Here is a 14,562-nt window from a genome sequence, read left to right as displayed (position 1 = left end):
ATGACTGAGAACATGCAGTATTTGGTTTTCTGTTCTTGTGATGGTTTGCTGAGAATGATGGTTTCCAGCTGCATCCATGTCCCTACAAAGGACACAAACTCATCCTTTTTTATGGCTGCATAGTATTCTATGGTATATATGTGCCACATTTTCTTAATCCAGTCTGTCACTGATGGACATTTGGGTTGATTCCAAGTCTTTGCTATTGTGAATAGTACCGCAATAAACATACGTGTGCATGTGTCTTTATAACAGCAAGACTTATAATCCCTTGGGTATATCCCCAGTAATGGGATGACTGGGTCAAATGGTATTTCTAGTTCTAGATCCTTGAGGAACTGCCACACTGTTTTCCACAATGGTTGAACTAGTTTACAGTCCCACCAACAGTGTAAAAGTGTTCCTATTTCTCCACATCCTCTCCAGCACCTGTCGTTTCCTGATTTTTTAATGATTGCCATTCTCACTGGTGTGAGATAGTATCTCATTGCGGTTTTGATTTGCATTTCTCTGATGGCGAGTGGTGATGAGCATTTTTTCATGTGTCTGTTGGCTGTATGAATGTCTTCTTTTGAGAAGTATCTGTTCATACCCTTTGCCCACTTTTTGATGGGGTTGTTTGTTTTTTTCTTGTAAATTTGATTGAGTTCTTTATAGGTTCTGGATATTAGCCCTTTGTCCGATGAGTAGATTGCAAAAATTTTCTCCCATTCTGTAGGTTGCCTGTTCACTCTGATGGTAATTTGTTTTGCTGTGCAGAAGCTCTTTAGTTTAATTAGATCCCATTTATCAATTTTGGCTTTTGTTACCATTGCTTTTGGTGTTTTAGACATGAAGTCCTTGCCCATGCCTATGTCCTGAATGGTATTGCCTAGGTTTTCTTCTAAGGATTTTATGGTTTTAGGTCTAACATTTAAGTCTGTAATCCATCTTGAATTAATTTTCATATAAGGAGTAAGGAAAGGATCCAGTTTCAGCTTTCTACTTATGGCTAGCCAATTTTCCCAGCACCATTTATTAAATAGGGAATCCTTTCCCCATTTCTTGTTTTTGTCAGGTTTTCAAAGATCAGATGGTTGTAGATGTGTGGTATTATTTCTGAGGCCTCTGTTCTGTTCCATTGGTCTATATCTCTGTTTTGGTACCAGTACCATGCTGTTTTGGTTACTGTAGCCTTGTGGTATAGTTTGAAGTCAGGTAGCATGATGCCTCCAGCTTTGTTCTTTTGGCTTAGGATTGTCTTGGAGATGCGGGCTCTTTTTTGGTTCCATATGAACTTTAAAGCAGTTTTTTCCAATTCTGTGAAGAAACTCATTGGTAGCTTGATGGGGATGGCATTGAATCTATAAATTACCTTGGGCAGTATGGCCATTTTCACGATATTGATTCTTCCTATCCATGAGCATGGTATGTTCTTCCATTTGTTTGTGTCCTCTTTTATTTCACTGAGCAGTGGTTTGTAGTTCTCCTTGAAGAGGTCCTTTACATCCCTTGTAAGTTGGATTCCTAGGTATTTTATTCTCTTTGAAGCAATTGTGAATGGAAGTTCATTCATGATTTGGCTCTCTATTTGTTTGTTACTGGTGTATAAGAATGCTTGTGATTTTTGCACATTAATTTTGTATCCTGAGACTTTGCTGAAGTTTCTTATCAGCATAAGGAGATTTTGGGCTGAGACGATGGTGTTTTCTAAATATACAATCATGTCATCTGCAAAGAGGGACCATTTGACTTCTTGTTTTCCTAACTGAATCCCCTTGATTTCTTTCTCTTGCCTGATTGCCCTAGCCAGAACTTCCAATACTATATTGAATAGGAGTGGTAAGAGAGGGCATCCCTGTCTTCTGCCAGTTTTCAAAGGGAATGCTTCCAGTTTTTGCCCATTCAGTATGATATTGGCTGTGGGTTTGTCATAAATAGCTCTTACTATTTTGAGATACGTTCCATCAATAGTGAATCTGTTGAGAGTTTTTAGCATGAAGGCTGTTGAATTTTATCAAAGGCCTCTTCTGCATCTATTGAGATAATCATGGGGTTTTTGTCTTTGGTTCTGTTTATATGCTGGATTAAATTTATTGATTTGCGAATGTTGAACCAGCCTTGCATCCTAGAGATGAAGCCCACTTGATCATGGTGGATAAGCTTTTGATGTGTGGCTGGATTCGGTTTGCCAGTATTTATTGAGGATTTTTGCATCGATGTTCGTCAGGGATATTGGTCTAAAATTCTCTTTTTTTGTTGTGTCTCTGCCAGACTTTGGTATCAGGGTGATGTTGGCCTCATAGAATGAGTTCAGGAGGATTCCCTCTTTTTCTATTGATTGGAATAGTTTCAGAAGGAATGGTACCAACTCCTCCTTGTACCTCTGGTAGAATTCGGCTGTGAATCTGTCTGGTCCTGAACTTGTTTTGGTTGCTAACTATTAATTGTTGCCTCAATTTCAGAGCCTGCTATTGGTCTATTCAGGGATTCAACTTCTTCCTGGTTTAGTCTAGGAAGAATGTAAGTGTCCAGGAAATTATCCATTTCTTCTAGGTTTTCTAGTTTATTTTTGTAGAGGTGTTTATAGTATCCTCTGATGGTAGTTTGTATTTCTGTGGGTTCAGTGGAGATATCCCCTTTATCATTTTTTATTGCATAATGTTAGGGTGTCAATTTTAGATCTTTCCTGCTTTATCTTATGGGCATTTAGTGCTATAATTTTCTCTCTACACACTGCTTTAAATGTGTCCCAGAGATTCTGGTATGTTGTATCTTTGTTCTCATTGGTTTCAAAGAACATCTTTATTTTTGCCTTCATTTTGTTATGTATCCAGTAGTCATTCAGGAGCAGGCTGTTCAGTTTCCATGTAGTTGAGCAGTTTTGATTGAGTTTCTTAGTCCTAAGTTCTAGTTTGATTGCACTGTGGTCTGAGAGACAGTTTGTTATAATTTCTGTTCTTTTACACTTGCTAAGGAGGCTTTACTTCCAACTATGTGGTCAATTTTGGAATAAGTGCGATGTGGTGCTGAGAAGAATGTATATTCTGTTGATTTGTGGTGGAGAGTTCTGTAGATGTCTATAGGTCTGCTTGGTGCAGAGTTGAGTACAATTCCTGGATATCCTTGTTAACTTTCTGTCTCGTTGATCTGTCTAATGTTGGCAGTGGGGTGTTAAAGTCTCCCATTATTATTGTATGGGAGTCTAAGTCTCTTCGTAAGTCTCTAAGGACTTGCTTTATGAATCTGGGTGCTCCTGTATTGGGTGCATATATATTTAGGATAGTTAGTTCTTCCTGATGAATTGATCCCTTTACCATTATGTAATGGCCTTCTTTGTCTCGTTTGATCTTTGATGGTTGAAAGTCTATTTTATCAGAGACTAGGATTGCAACCCCTGCTTTTATTTGTTTTCCATTTGGTTGGTAGATCTTCCTCCATCCCTTTATTTTGAGCCTATGTGTGTCTCTGCATGTGAGATGGGTCTCCTGAATACAGCAAACTGATGGGTCTTGACTCTTTATCCAATTTGCCAGTCTGTGTCTTTTAATTGGACCATTTAGTCCATTTACATTTAAGGTTAATATTGTTTTGTGTGAAGTTGATCCCGTCATTATGATGTTAGCTGGTTATTTTGCTCACTAGTTGATGCAGTTTCTTCCTATCCTCGATGGACTTTACATTTTGACATGTTTTTGCAATGGCTGGTACCGGTTGTTCCTTTCCATGTTTAGTGCTTCCTTCAGGATCTCTTGTAGGGCAGGCCTGGTGGTGACAAAATCTGTAAGCATTTGCTTGTTTGTAAAGGGTTTTATTTCTCCTTCACTTATGAAACTTAGTTTGGCTGGCTGGATATGGAATTCTGGGTTGAAAATTCTTTTCTTTACGAATGTTGAATATTGGCCCCCACTCTCTTCTGGCTTGGAGAGTTTCTGCCAAGAGATCTGCTGTTAGTCTGATGGGCTTCCCTTTGTGTGTAACCCGACCTTTCTCTCTGGCTGCCCTTAAGATTTTTTCCTTCATTTCAACTTTGGTGAATCAGACAATTACGTGTCTTGGAGTTGCTCTTCTCGAGGAGTATCTTTGTGGCGTTCTCTGTATTTCCTGAATTTGAATGTTGGCCTGCCTTACTAGGTTGGGGAAGTCCTCCTGGATGATATCCTGCAGAGTGTTTTCCAACTTGGTTCCATTTTCCCCGTCACTTTCAGGCACACCAGTCAGACGTAGATTTGGTCTTTTCACATAATCCCATGTTTCTTGGAGGCTTTGTTCATTTCTTTTTACTCTTTTTTCTCTACACTTCTCTTCTCGCTTCATTTCATTCATTTGATCTTCAGTCGGTGATACTCTTTCTTCCAGTTGACCAAGTCAGTTACTGAAGCTTGTGCATTTGTCACATAGTTTTTGTGTTATAGTTTTCATCTCTATCAGTTCTTTTAAGGTCTTCTCTGCCTTGATTGTTCTAGTTATCCTTTCATCCATTCTTTTTTCAAGGTTTTTAGTTTCTTTGCACTGATTACGTGGTTCCTCCTTTAGCTCTGAGAAGTTTGATCAGCCGAAGCCTTCTTCTCTCAACTCATCAAAGTCATTCTCCGTCCAGCTTTGTTCCGTTGCTGTCAAAGAGCTGCGTTTCTTTGGAGGGGGAGATGCGCTCTGAATTTTTTAATTTCCAGCTTTTCTGCCCCCTGCTTTTTCCCCATCTTTGTGGTTTTATCTGCCTTTGGTCTTTAATGATGGTAATGTACTGATGGGTTTTTGTTGTGGGTGTCCTTTCTGTTTGTTAGTTTTCCTTCTAACAGTCAGGACCCTCAGCTGCAGGTCTGTTGGAGTTTGCTTGAGGTCCACTCCAGACCCTGTTTGCCTGGGTATCAGCAGCAGAGGCTGCAAAAGATAGAATATTGCTGAACAACGAGTGGTGCTGTCTGACTCTTGCTCTGCAAGCTTCGTCTCAGGGGTGTATACTGCCATGTGAGGTGTGAGGTATCGGTCTGCAGCTAGTGGCAGATGTCTCCCATTTAGGCTACTCAGGGATCAGGGACCCACTTTAGCAGGCAGTCTGTCCGTTCTCAGATCTCAACCTCCGTGCTGGGACATCCACTGATCTCTTCAAAGCTGTCAGACAGGGGCATTTACCTCTGCCAAGGTTTCTGCTGCTTTTTGTTTAGTTATGCCCTGTCCCCAGAGGAGTAGTCTACAGAGGCAGGCTGGCCTCCTTGAGCTGTGGTGGGCTCCACCCAATTAGAGCTTCCCGGGGGCTTTGTTTACCTACTTAAGCCTCAGCAATGGTGGGCGCCCCTCCCCTAGCCTTGCTGCCACCTTGCAGTTAGATCTCAGACTGCTGTGCTAGCAATGAGGCAGGCTCTGTGGGCATGCGACCCTCTGGGCCATGTGTGGGATATAATCTCCTGGTGTGCCATTGGCTAAGACCTTTAGTAAAGCGCAGTATTAGGGTGGGAGTTACCCGATTTTCCAGGTGTTGTGTGTCTCAATTTCCTTTGGCTAGGAAAAGGAATTCCCTTCCCCCTTGCACTTCCCAGGTGAGGCGATGCCTCACCCTGCTTCAGCTGTCACTGGTAGGGCTGCACCTGCAGACTAGCGCCAACTGTCTGACATGCCCCAGTGAGATGAACCCGGTACCTCAGTTTCAAATGCAGAGATCACCCATCTTCTGTGTCGCTCACGCTGGGAGCTGGAGGCTGGAGCTGTTCCTATTTGACCATCTTGGGCTAACCCCCCCCAGATGATTTCTTATTGCTCATTAACATCCTTTTCTTTCTAATTGAAGTACTACCTCTAACATTTCTTGTAGGGCAGGTCTGGTTTTGATGAAATACCTCAGCTTTTGTTTGTTGGGGAAAGTGTTTATTTCTTTTTAATTTTGAAGGATATTCTCACCAAACATACTAATCTAGGCTAAAATATTTTTCCTTCAGCTCTTTAAATATGTCATGCCACTGTCTCTTGGCCTGTATGTTTTACACTGAAAAGTCTGCTTCTAGACGTGTTGGAGCTTCATTGTATGTTATTTGTTTCTTTTCTCTTGCTGCTTTTAGGATCCTTTATCCTTGACCCTTGAAAGTTTGATTATTAAATGCCTTGAGATAGTCTTCTTTGGGTTAAATCTGCTTGTTGTTCTATAGCCTCCTTGTACTTGGATATTGATCTCTTTCTTTAGGTTTGGGAAATTCTCTGTTATTACGTCTTCAAATAAACTTTCTACTTCTATCTTTTTCTCCACCTCCTCTTTAAGAACAATACCTCATAGATTTGCCCTTTTGAGGCTGTTTTCTAGATCTTGTAGGCATGTTTCATTTTTTTTTTAAATTCTTTTTTCTTGTCTCCTTTCACTATGTGTTTTCAAATAACCTGTCTTCATGCTTACTAATTCTTCTGCTTGATTACTTCTGGTATCAAGAGACTCTGATGCGTTCTTTAGTATGTCAAAATTTGCATTTTTCACTGCCAGAATTTCTGCTTGATTCTTTTAAATTATTTTTATCTCTTTGTTAAATTTATCTGATAGAATTCTGAATTCCTTCTCTGGGTTGTCTTGAATTTCATTGTGTTTCCTCAAATCAGCTATTTTGTATTATCTCTGTGAAAGATCACATATCTCTGTTTCTCCAGCATTGGTCATTAGTGCCTTATTTAGTTCATTTGGATGGTGTTGATGCTTGTGGATATTCACTGGTCTCTGGGTGTTGATGAGTTATGTATTTATTGTAGTCTTTGCAGCCTGGGTTTGTTTGTACCCGTTCTTCTTGGAAAGGCTTTCTAGGTATTCAAAAAGACTTGGGTGTTGTGATCTAAGTTGTATCTGCATTAGAGGGCACCCCAAGCCCAGTTATGCTATGGTTCTTGCAGACTCATAAAGGTATTTCTTTGGTGGTCTTAGATAAGATCCTGAAGAATTCTCTGGATTACCATGTAGATACTCTTGTTCCTTCCCCTTACTTTATCCCAAACAGAGTCTCTCTATCTGTGCTGAACCTCCTGGGGCTGGGGATGAGATGATACAAGCACTCCTGTGGCCACCACCACTGAGTCTGTGGGTTATACCTAAAGCCAGCACAGCCCTAGGTGTAATCTAAGGCTTGTTGTAGTCACTACTTGGCTATTGCCTATGTTTGCTCAAGGCATTAGGACTCTACAATCATGCAGATGGTGAAGCCAGCCAGATGTGTATCCTTCCCTTCAGGGTGGCAAATCCCCCGAGGCCCTAGGCAGGTCCAGAGATGCTGTCCAGGAACCAGGGACTACAGTTAAAAATGAAAAGTCTACCTGTGTTCTACTGCAGCTGAGCTGGCCCTCAAACCATGAGACACAATCCTTTCCACTTTTCCCTCCCATTTCCACAGGCAGAGGACCCTCACCTCATGGCCACCACCACCATGTGCACACAAAAGATACTGCCAGACTACCACCAATGGTTCTCATTCAGCTTGTGGTGAATGCTGCCTGGCCTGGGAGTCACTCTTCAGGGCAGTGGGCTCCCCTATGGCCCAGGAAAGGTCCAGAAATTTTGTCCAAGAGCCAAATCCTGGAATTGGGGATCCCAAGAACCTGCTCAGTACTCTTTTCCACTGTGGCCGAGCTAGTACTAACATGCAAGACAAAGTCCCCATTACTTTTCCTTCTGCTTTCCTCAAGCAGAAGGAGTCTCTCACTGTAACCACTCTGGCTGAGAATATGCTGAGTATCACCTAAAGCCAACATGTCTCAGAGTCTCACCAAAGCCCCATGACGTAATATTTGGGTATCACTGCTGGTTATTCAGGGCCCAAGGGCTCTTTAGTCAGCAAGTGATGGATCGTGCCAGGACTGGGTCCTTCCCTTCAAGGCAATGGGTTCTCGTATGTCGCAGGGTGTGTCTAGAAATGTAGGCCAGGAGGTAGGTGTTGGAATAGGGACCTCCTGACTCTGAGTGGTGCTCTATTCTACTGTGGCTGAGCTGGTATCCAAGATGCAAGACAAAAGTCCTCTTTACTCCTGCCTCTCCTCTCCTCAAGCAGAAGAAAGGTGTCTCTTTTGGAGCTACTAGCTGTGCTACCTGGCGTTGGGGAGAGGTAGCGTAAGCACTCTTTTAGCTGCTCTGTTGGTATCTCAGTAGTTGCACTCCCCTGACAACTGCTGGCTCCAAACACAGCCTAGCACTAAGACTTGCCTTGGAGTTGCAGTCCTTGTGGCCTATGCTGTCTTTCAAGTTTACTTACGGTTTCAGAGCACTTCAGCCCATGGTGGGAAGGCTTGCTGGAACTCCACGGGGATGGATGATTCCCTTCTGGCTAGGGATGGTCTATGCTGCCTCCGTGGGCAGGCATCAGCTGAGTTCAGCCAATTCCCACTGTGACAGAACAGCTCTGAGTTTAATACAAAGTCTCACAGTTGTGCTCTCCCTCTCCCAAGCACACAGATTCTCTCTCTTTGCCACGCAGGTGGTTCAGGGGTATAGGAGAAGGGTGGCGTTGGAAATTCAAGACTATCTTTCATCCTTCTTCAGTGCCTCTTTCAGTGATACGAAGTTAAAACTAGGTATTATGAGTGCTCACTTGATTTTTAGTTCTTATGAAGGTGCTTATTTTTGTGTAGATAGTTATTACATTTGGTGTTCCTGTGATGAGAGGATGATCAGTGGAGCCTTCTATTCTGCCATCTTGCTCTGCCCTTCTACCAAATTTTTGAATTAAGATTTTATAGAACAGCAGAACTGCTGTCAATGATATAGAGTAAGGGATTTATTACAGGGATTAGAACTTAGGCAACAGGTGATGGATCATCATTCAGGCTATTGCTTTTGTATCTAGTATTGGGCATGTTTTTCTTATGGCCATGATGGAGACAGAAATGGAAACAGAAAAGGTCTCTTTAAGCCTAAGTCTGGAACTTCAGCACACCTTCATTTTGGGCCTATATTTTGCCTAAAGTCATATCCACAAGCTGAAGGTCAGGAATATAGGTAAGTATGCCCCTGTTCACAGTAGAAAAGTAATGCAAAATTGCATGGCAAAAGGCATGGGTATAGGAGAGATAAGTATTAATAATTAGGGCCAGTAACAATCTACTATGCAATCTAATTACATATTCTTAAATTTCATTAATAGTAGTAGTAGTAATAACTAACATCCATTGAGTGGTTACTCTGAGCCAGGCACTATTCTAAGTAATTTGTAAGTATCAGCACATTTAATTCTCGTGAGAAACCTATCAGGTAAGTCTAATATTATTTCCATTTTACAGAGGAGGAAAGTGAGTCCTGGAGCAGGTAAATAACAACCCAAAGTCAAGTAGGTAGTAAGTGGTGACGTCCGGATTTGAAGCACAGGGCCTGATTTAGAGCCTCTTTTGCTAACAGTTCTGGTGCCTAAAGCAAAAATTATAATAATCCTGCCCTTTTCTGAACTGGTCAATCCATTTATGGAGTTTTTGTGTATGAGGACACCATAGACCAAAAGCTGTCCCAAGACCAGGTTGTGACAGGGCTGGAAACCCACTCCAATGGTGAATAAAACTAGGGCCCTTTAGCCAAATTCCAGGAAGCATGCTTTCCAGTATTTCAATGCTGTTTTGTAAAAGAGGAATGAGAATTGTGTTTTGTAGCCATAGGCAAATTACAGGTTTAAGTTGACAAGCATTTATGAAATGCCCATCTCTGCAAGTATGCTGCTTGAGGATTCAGAGATAAGAAAAAATGAGTACACTTTCTATCTTGGAGGAATTTCCAGTTTAGAACAGGAAGGAAGCAAACTTGGGCTCTCCGTAAGACTTTCTGAAGAATTTAACAGCTGGGCAGCGTACTGGGTTGCATTGTTGAGCAGTAGGTGTCCTTTCCTTGGAATTACATATGTGGGTCCTGAAATCTCACCTCCTGGGACAAAACAGAGGAGACTACCACAGTGAGTGCTGCCGATTGTGGGGGTCGGGGTTGGGGTTGGATTGGATCCCAAGCCACGAACTGGTGATGAGAATATAAGTTCCAGGAGGATGAGATTTTGTTGGTCGTATTCACTGCATATTCCTAGGACCTAGGACAGTTCCTAGTACAGAATAAGTGCTCAATATTTAAATATATGAAATAATGTGAATATTTTAAAAACGGGAGGTTTCACATAAAAACTTGCATTTGCTTGCATTGAATATTGAACAAGTGGAAGATTTGGCAACAGTGGGCTTATCTATTTTTGTGTATGGAAGTGAAGAATACACCTTTGTTTAATATGCACTAGCTCAGCTTCACTCAATTACATTGTCCATCTGGTCCTGTTCTTTGCAGCCTCTGAGTTAATCACTGAAATCTCTGCCAACTCCAAGTGTCTAACAAAACTGAATTTTATAGTTGAAATTTGGGAGCAGAGTTCCAAAATGGAGAGGTTTTCTGTCAATTAACAGGTTGCATTGTTTGAATATCAAGAAAATTGCCTACACAACATTTACATTACATTTCGTTACTTAATCAAATCATTCAAGATACATTTTTATTACTGTTACTAAATCACTCAATATATTTTTATTACTTTCATAATGTTAAACTAGATGAACTATTCAACAGCAAAGGAAGAGAATATCTTTGTTTAAATGAGAATTTTAAAATATATAATAAGCATTATATATAGTATATTATATGCTACATATATTATTTATACATGTAATAATATATAGTATAATATCGATAACATACGAATCTTTCTGGAAACACTGATCTATTTTGATAAGAGAAACAAACACAAAATGATTATGCTAGTATTTTTTAAATTATAAAACATACATTTCATTAGAATACAGTTTATAGTAATAACTTTTGAATTCCAGGATCACACAAACTGAGGCAAAATTTAGAACAAATGATCACCATAGCTAATGGTGGGATGTTTGGTTAATGCCTTTGAAACTAAAAATATCTTGAAAGCATCCTTTCTAGTTATCCACTTGTATGTAAGCCAAGAAAGAAACACATTTCTAGGTGTCACAGGAGTGCCACAGGGGTGCATGGAGTCAAGGAAATCATTTTGGTGTTTTCTGGTTGAATCTTATTTTCATTAGTGTCATTACCCTCTGTTAAAAACATTTTATTATGTTATCTAGAGGAACTACAATGTGTTAGACAAGGTTTGCTGATTTCAGATATCAAGTTTGTCTCTTCTTATAAGTGCATCCATGGACAAAGTAATGTTACATTTTAAATTCCATTCATCAAATTCAAAATAAGGGGATGGTTTGCATTTTCTTCACTGTAGAATGTCAGTCCATATCATCCTAGGGAAAGTTTGCCAATAAAATTGGTTAGACATCCAACTTTTACTACCGTGTAGTCTCATCATTCTTTCCTTCACGTGAGTTTATCTACAATTTTATTTTGCTGTTCTTTTCCAAGGCTTTTTTTTTTTTAAATCATGAAGATACTGCTTTCATAAGCTTGTGACCAGCATTGTGATGAGTGTTGGTAATGGTGAAATGTCAAAAGGCAGGTGCTGTTCCTTTAACACAAGAAACAGACATTCTCCACCAGGTACTAGCTTTCCAATATGCACAATACATAGGCAGCTGGGCGTGGTGCCTCATGCCTGTGAGGTCAGGAGTTGGAGACCAACCTGGCCAACATGGTGAAACCCTGTCTCCACTAAAAATGCCAAAAATTTAGCCGGCCGTGGTGGTGCGTGCTTGTAATCTCAGCTACTGAGGAGGCTGAGGCAGGAGAATCACTTGAACCTGGGAGGCAGAGGTTGCAGTGAGTCGAGATTGTGCCACTGAACTGCAGCCTGGGCGACAGAGTGAGATTCTGTCCCCCTTAGCAAAACAAAACAAAACAAAACAAAAACCCCCCAAAAAATAGGCAGCAGAATAATCAAAGCCTCTTGGATGAACTTCCGGTTTTTTCCTTATTGATTTTCTTTCACTGTAAGATAGATTGCCATGATAAAATGCTTCAATGAATAACTTCTGTACGTAGGAAAAGTAGAAAGCCCAAGCAATAAACCCAATTTGATTGAGAAGAAATACGAAGATGTCAGCAGTAAAAACAATGCTCCTTTAAACAATAATAAATGTGTCAGCTGGGCGCAGTGGCTCACCCCTGTATTCCCAGCACTTTGGGAGGCTGAGGCGGGTGGATCACGAGGTCAGGAGATCGAGACTATGCTGGCTAATACGATGAAACCCCATCTCTACTACAAATACAAAAAATTAGCCGGGCTTGGTGGCAGGTGTCTGTAGTCCCACCTACTTGGGAGGCTGAGGTAGGAGAATGGCATGAACCCGGGAGGCAGAGCTTGCAGTGGGCTGAGATTGCACCACTGCACTCCAGCCTGGGCGACAGAGCAAGACTCCGTCTCAAAAATAAATAAATAAATAAATAAATAAATAAATAAATAATAAATAAATAAAAATAAATAAAATACATGTATCTTTCCCGAGTACCTTGGAATAGATTTTTTACATTGATTTGCTGTGCTAAGCAACGTGAAATGTTCTGATCCCTGGGAAATCATTTTCTGGCAAGTAGGAAATAAATGTGCCCAATTCTGAATTTTTGACAGTAGCTGAGATGACAAAGAGTCACCAACTGCTAGTTATCAGAGCCAAGAGTTAAACTTGCATTTAAGATACTAGGATATTGGCTTTGCATTCCGATTTACAGAAATAAAACTTAATGGACTGAAAAAAATAGGATACGTAATATAAAAAGAGGCTTACACTTAATGTTCATGTAAAAATTAAAACTTCTGTATAATTTGAGGTTTAAAAAAAAATATTTCATGTAAACAATTAACTTTTAATAAAGTTTCTCTTTTAACTTCCAAAATACATGTTCAAGATGTATTAAGTAAAACCCAAACGTGTACATACACGCACCCCTTATATATATCCCAAACATGTACGTACACACACCCCTTATGTATATAAGTGTGTATATAAATATATTTATTTATTTATTTATTTATTTTGAGATAGAGTCTTGCTCTGTCACCCAGGCTGGAGTGCAGTGGCACTATCTGCTCTCTGCAACTTCTGCCTCGTGGGTTCAAGCAATTCTCCTGCCTTAGCCTCCTGAGTACCTGGAACTACAGGCATGTGCCACCACACCCGGCTAATTTTTGTATTTTTAGTAGAGGTGGGGTTTCATCATGTTGGCCAGGCTGCTCTCAAACTCCTGACCTCAAGTGATCCACTTGGCCTCCCAAAGTGCTGGGGTTACAGGCGTGAGCCACTGCACCTTGCCTATATATTGATATAAATGGTGACACATGTATAAAGTATTCTTCTGAGAAGTTGCAAAGAAGCAAGAGTAGTGTTTCTGTAGGGCTCAGACAACCTGTCACATCTAAAACAAAAGGTTCCCACATGGAAGAATTTCTTTTTTTTCCTAATTTTTTTTTTTTTTTTTAGACAGTCTCACTCTGTTGCCCAGAGTGGAGTGCAGTGGCACTATCTTGGCTCACTGCAACCTCTGCTTCTCTAATTCAAGAGATTCTCATGCCTCAGCCTCCCCAGTAGCTGGGATTACAGGCATGCACCACCACGCCTGACTGATTTTTTGTATTTTTAGTAGAGACAGTGTTTTACTATGTTGGCCAGGCTGGTCTCAGACTCCTCTGGTGATCTGCCTGCCTTGCCTCCCAAAGTGTTAGGATTACAGGTGTGAGCCACCACACCCTGCCGGATTTTGTTGTTGTTATTTTCATGCAACAAATCTGACAGGAGAATAGGAGTCCAACTCCTGGAGTTGCACTGGCTACCTCTGAACTCCCTAGAATTCTAAATTTATCATTCCATGTATTAATTATTCCAGTGATTCCTCCCATAAATAAGCTGTTCCTTGGGCGCAATGAGAAACAGTTTGGGAAGCTGTGTTTTTTGTTTCAGGCAACTAGTAGTATATAAAAGAACCCCATTCTTGAGGGCTGCCCATGAGCATGTGCCCATTAGCTAAGCAGATAACCTAAAGACAATGAGGCCAGGCATGGTGGTTCACACCTGTAATTCCAGCACTTTGGGAGGCAGAGATAGGTGGGTTGCTTGAGCTCAGGAGTTCAATACCAGTCTGGGAAACATGGCAAAACCCCATCTCTACAAAACTACAAAAATAGAGGGCATGGTGGCACACACCTGTAGTCCTAGCTACTTGGGAGGCTGAGGTGGGAGGGTGGCTTGAACCTGGGAGGTCGAGGCTGCAGTGAGCTATGATCATGCCACTGCACTCCAGTCTGGGTGACAGAGCAAGACCCTGTCTCAAAAAAAAAAGATAACAGTCACTTCCAAACTCCACTGCTGAACCATACTGTCAAACCATAAGGTCACCTGGAGCACTGAAAGGATAGTTGATTCATATTATGACACTTTCCAATGAAACACTTTTCACTAAGTTAAAAATGTTGCCCCTACATTTTAGGAAGCACTCCTCATAGCTGTAAGACTGTCTTGACCTGTTTCTATCTCCATACACATTAATTTTCTTGGGGTCATGACTTCCTAACTTCTTCAACATTAATTCCAGTTCTCTATCAGAGAACTTAAAACACTGGGAAAAAAAAGCAGAGTAAAAGAAAGGATAGAGGCTAATCTGAGAAGACTTAATTATCTTATTTAGCT

Source organism: Chlorocebus sabaeus, chromosome 27 (assembly GCF_047675955.1).
Source record: "Chlorocebus sabaeus isolate Y175 chromosome 27, mChlSab1.0.hap1, whole genome shotgun sequence".
In the NCBI taxonomy this organism is placed as follows: Eukaryota; Metazoa; Chordata; class Mammalia; order Primates; family Cercopithecidae; genus Chlorocebus; species Chlorocebus sabaeus.
Note: the sequence above shows the minus strand (reverse complement) of the source record.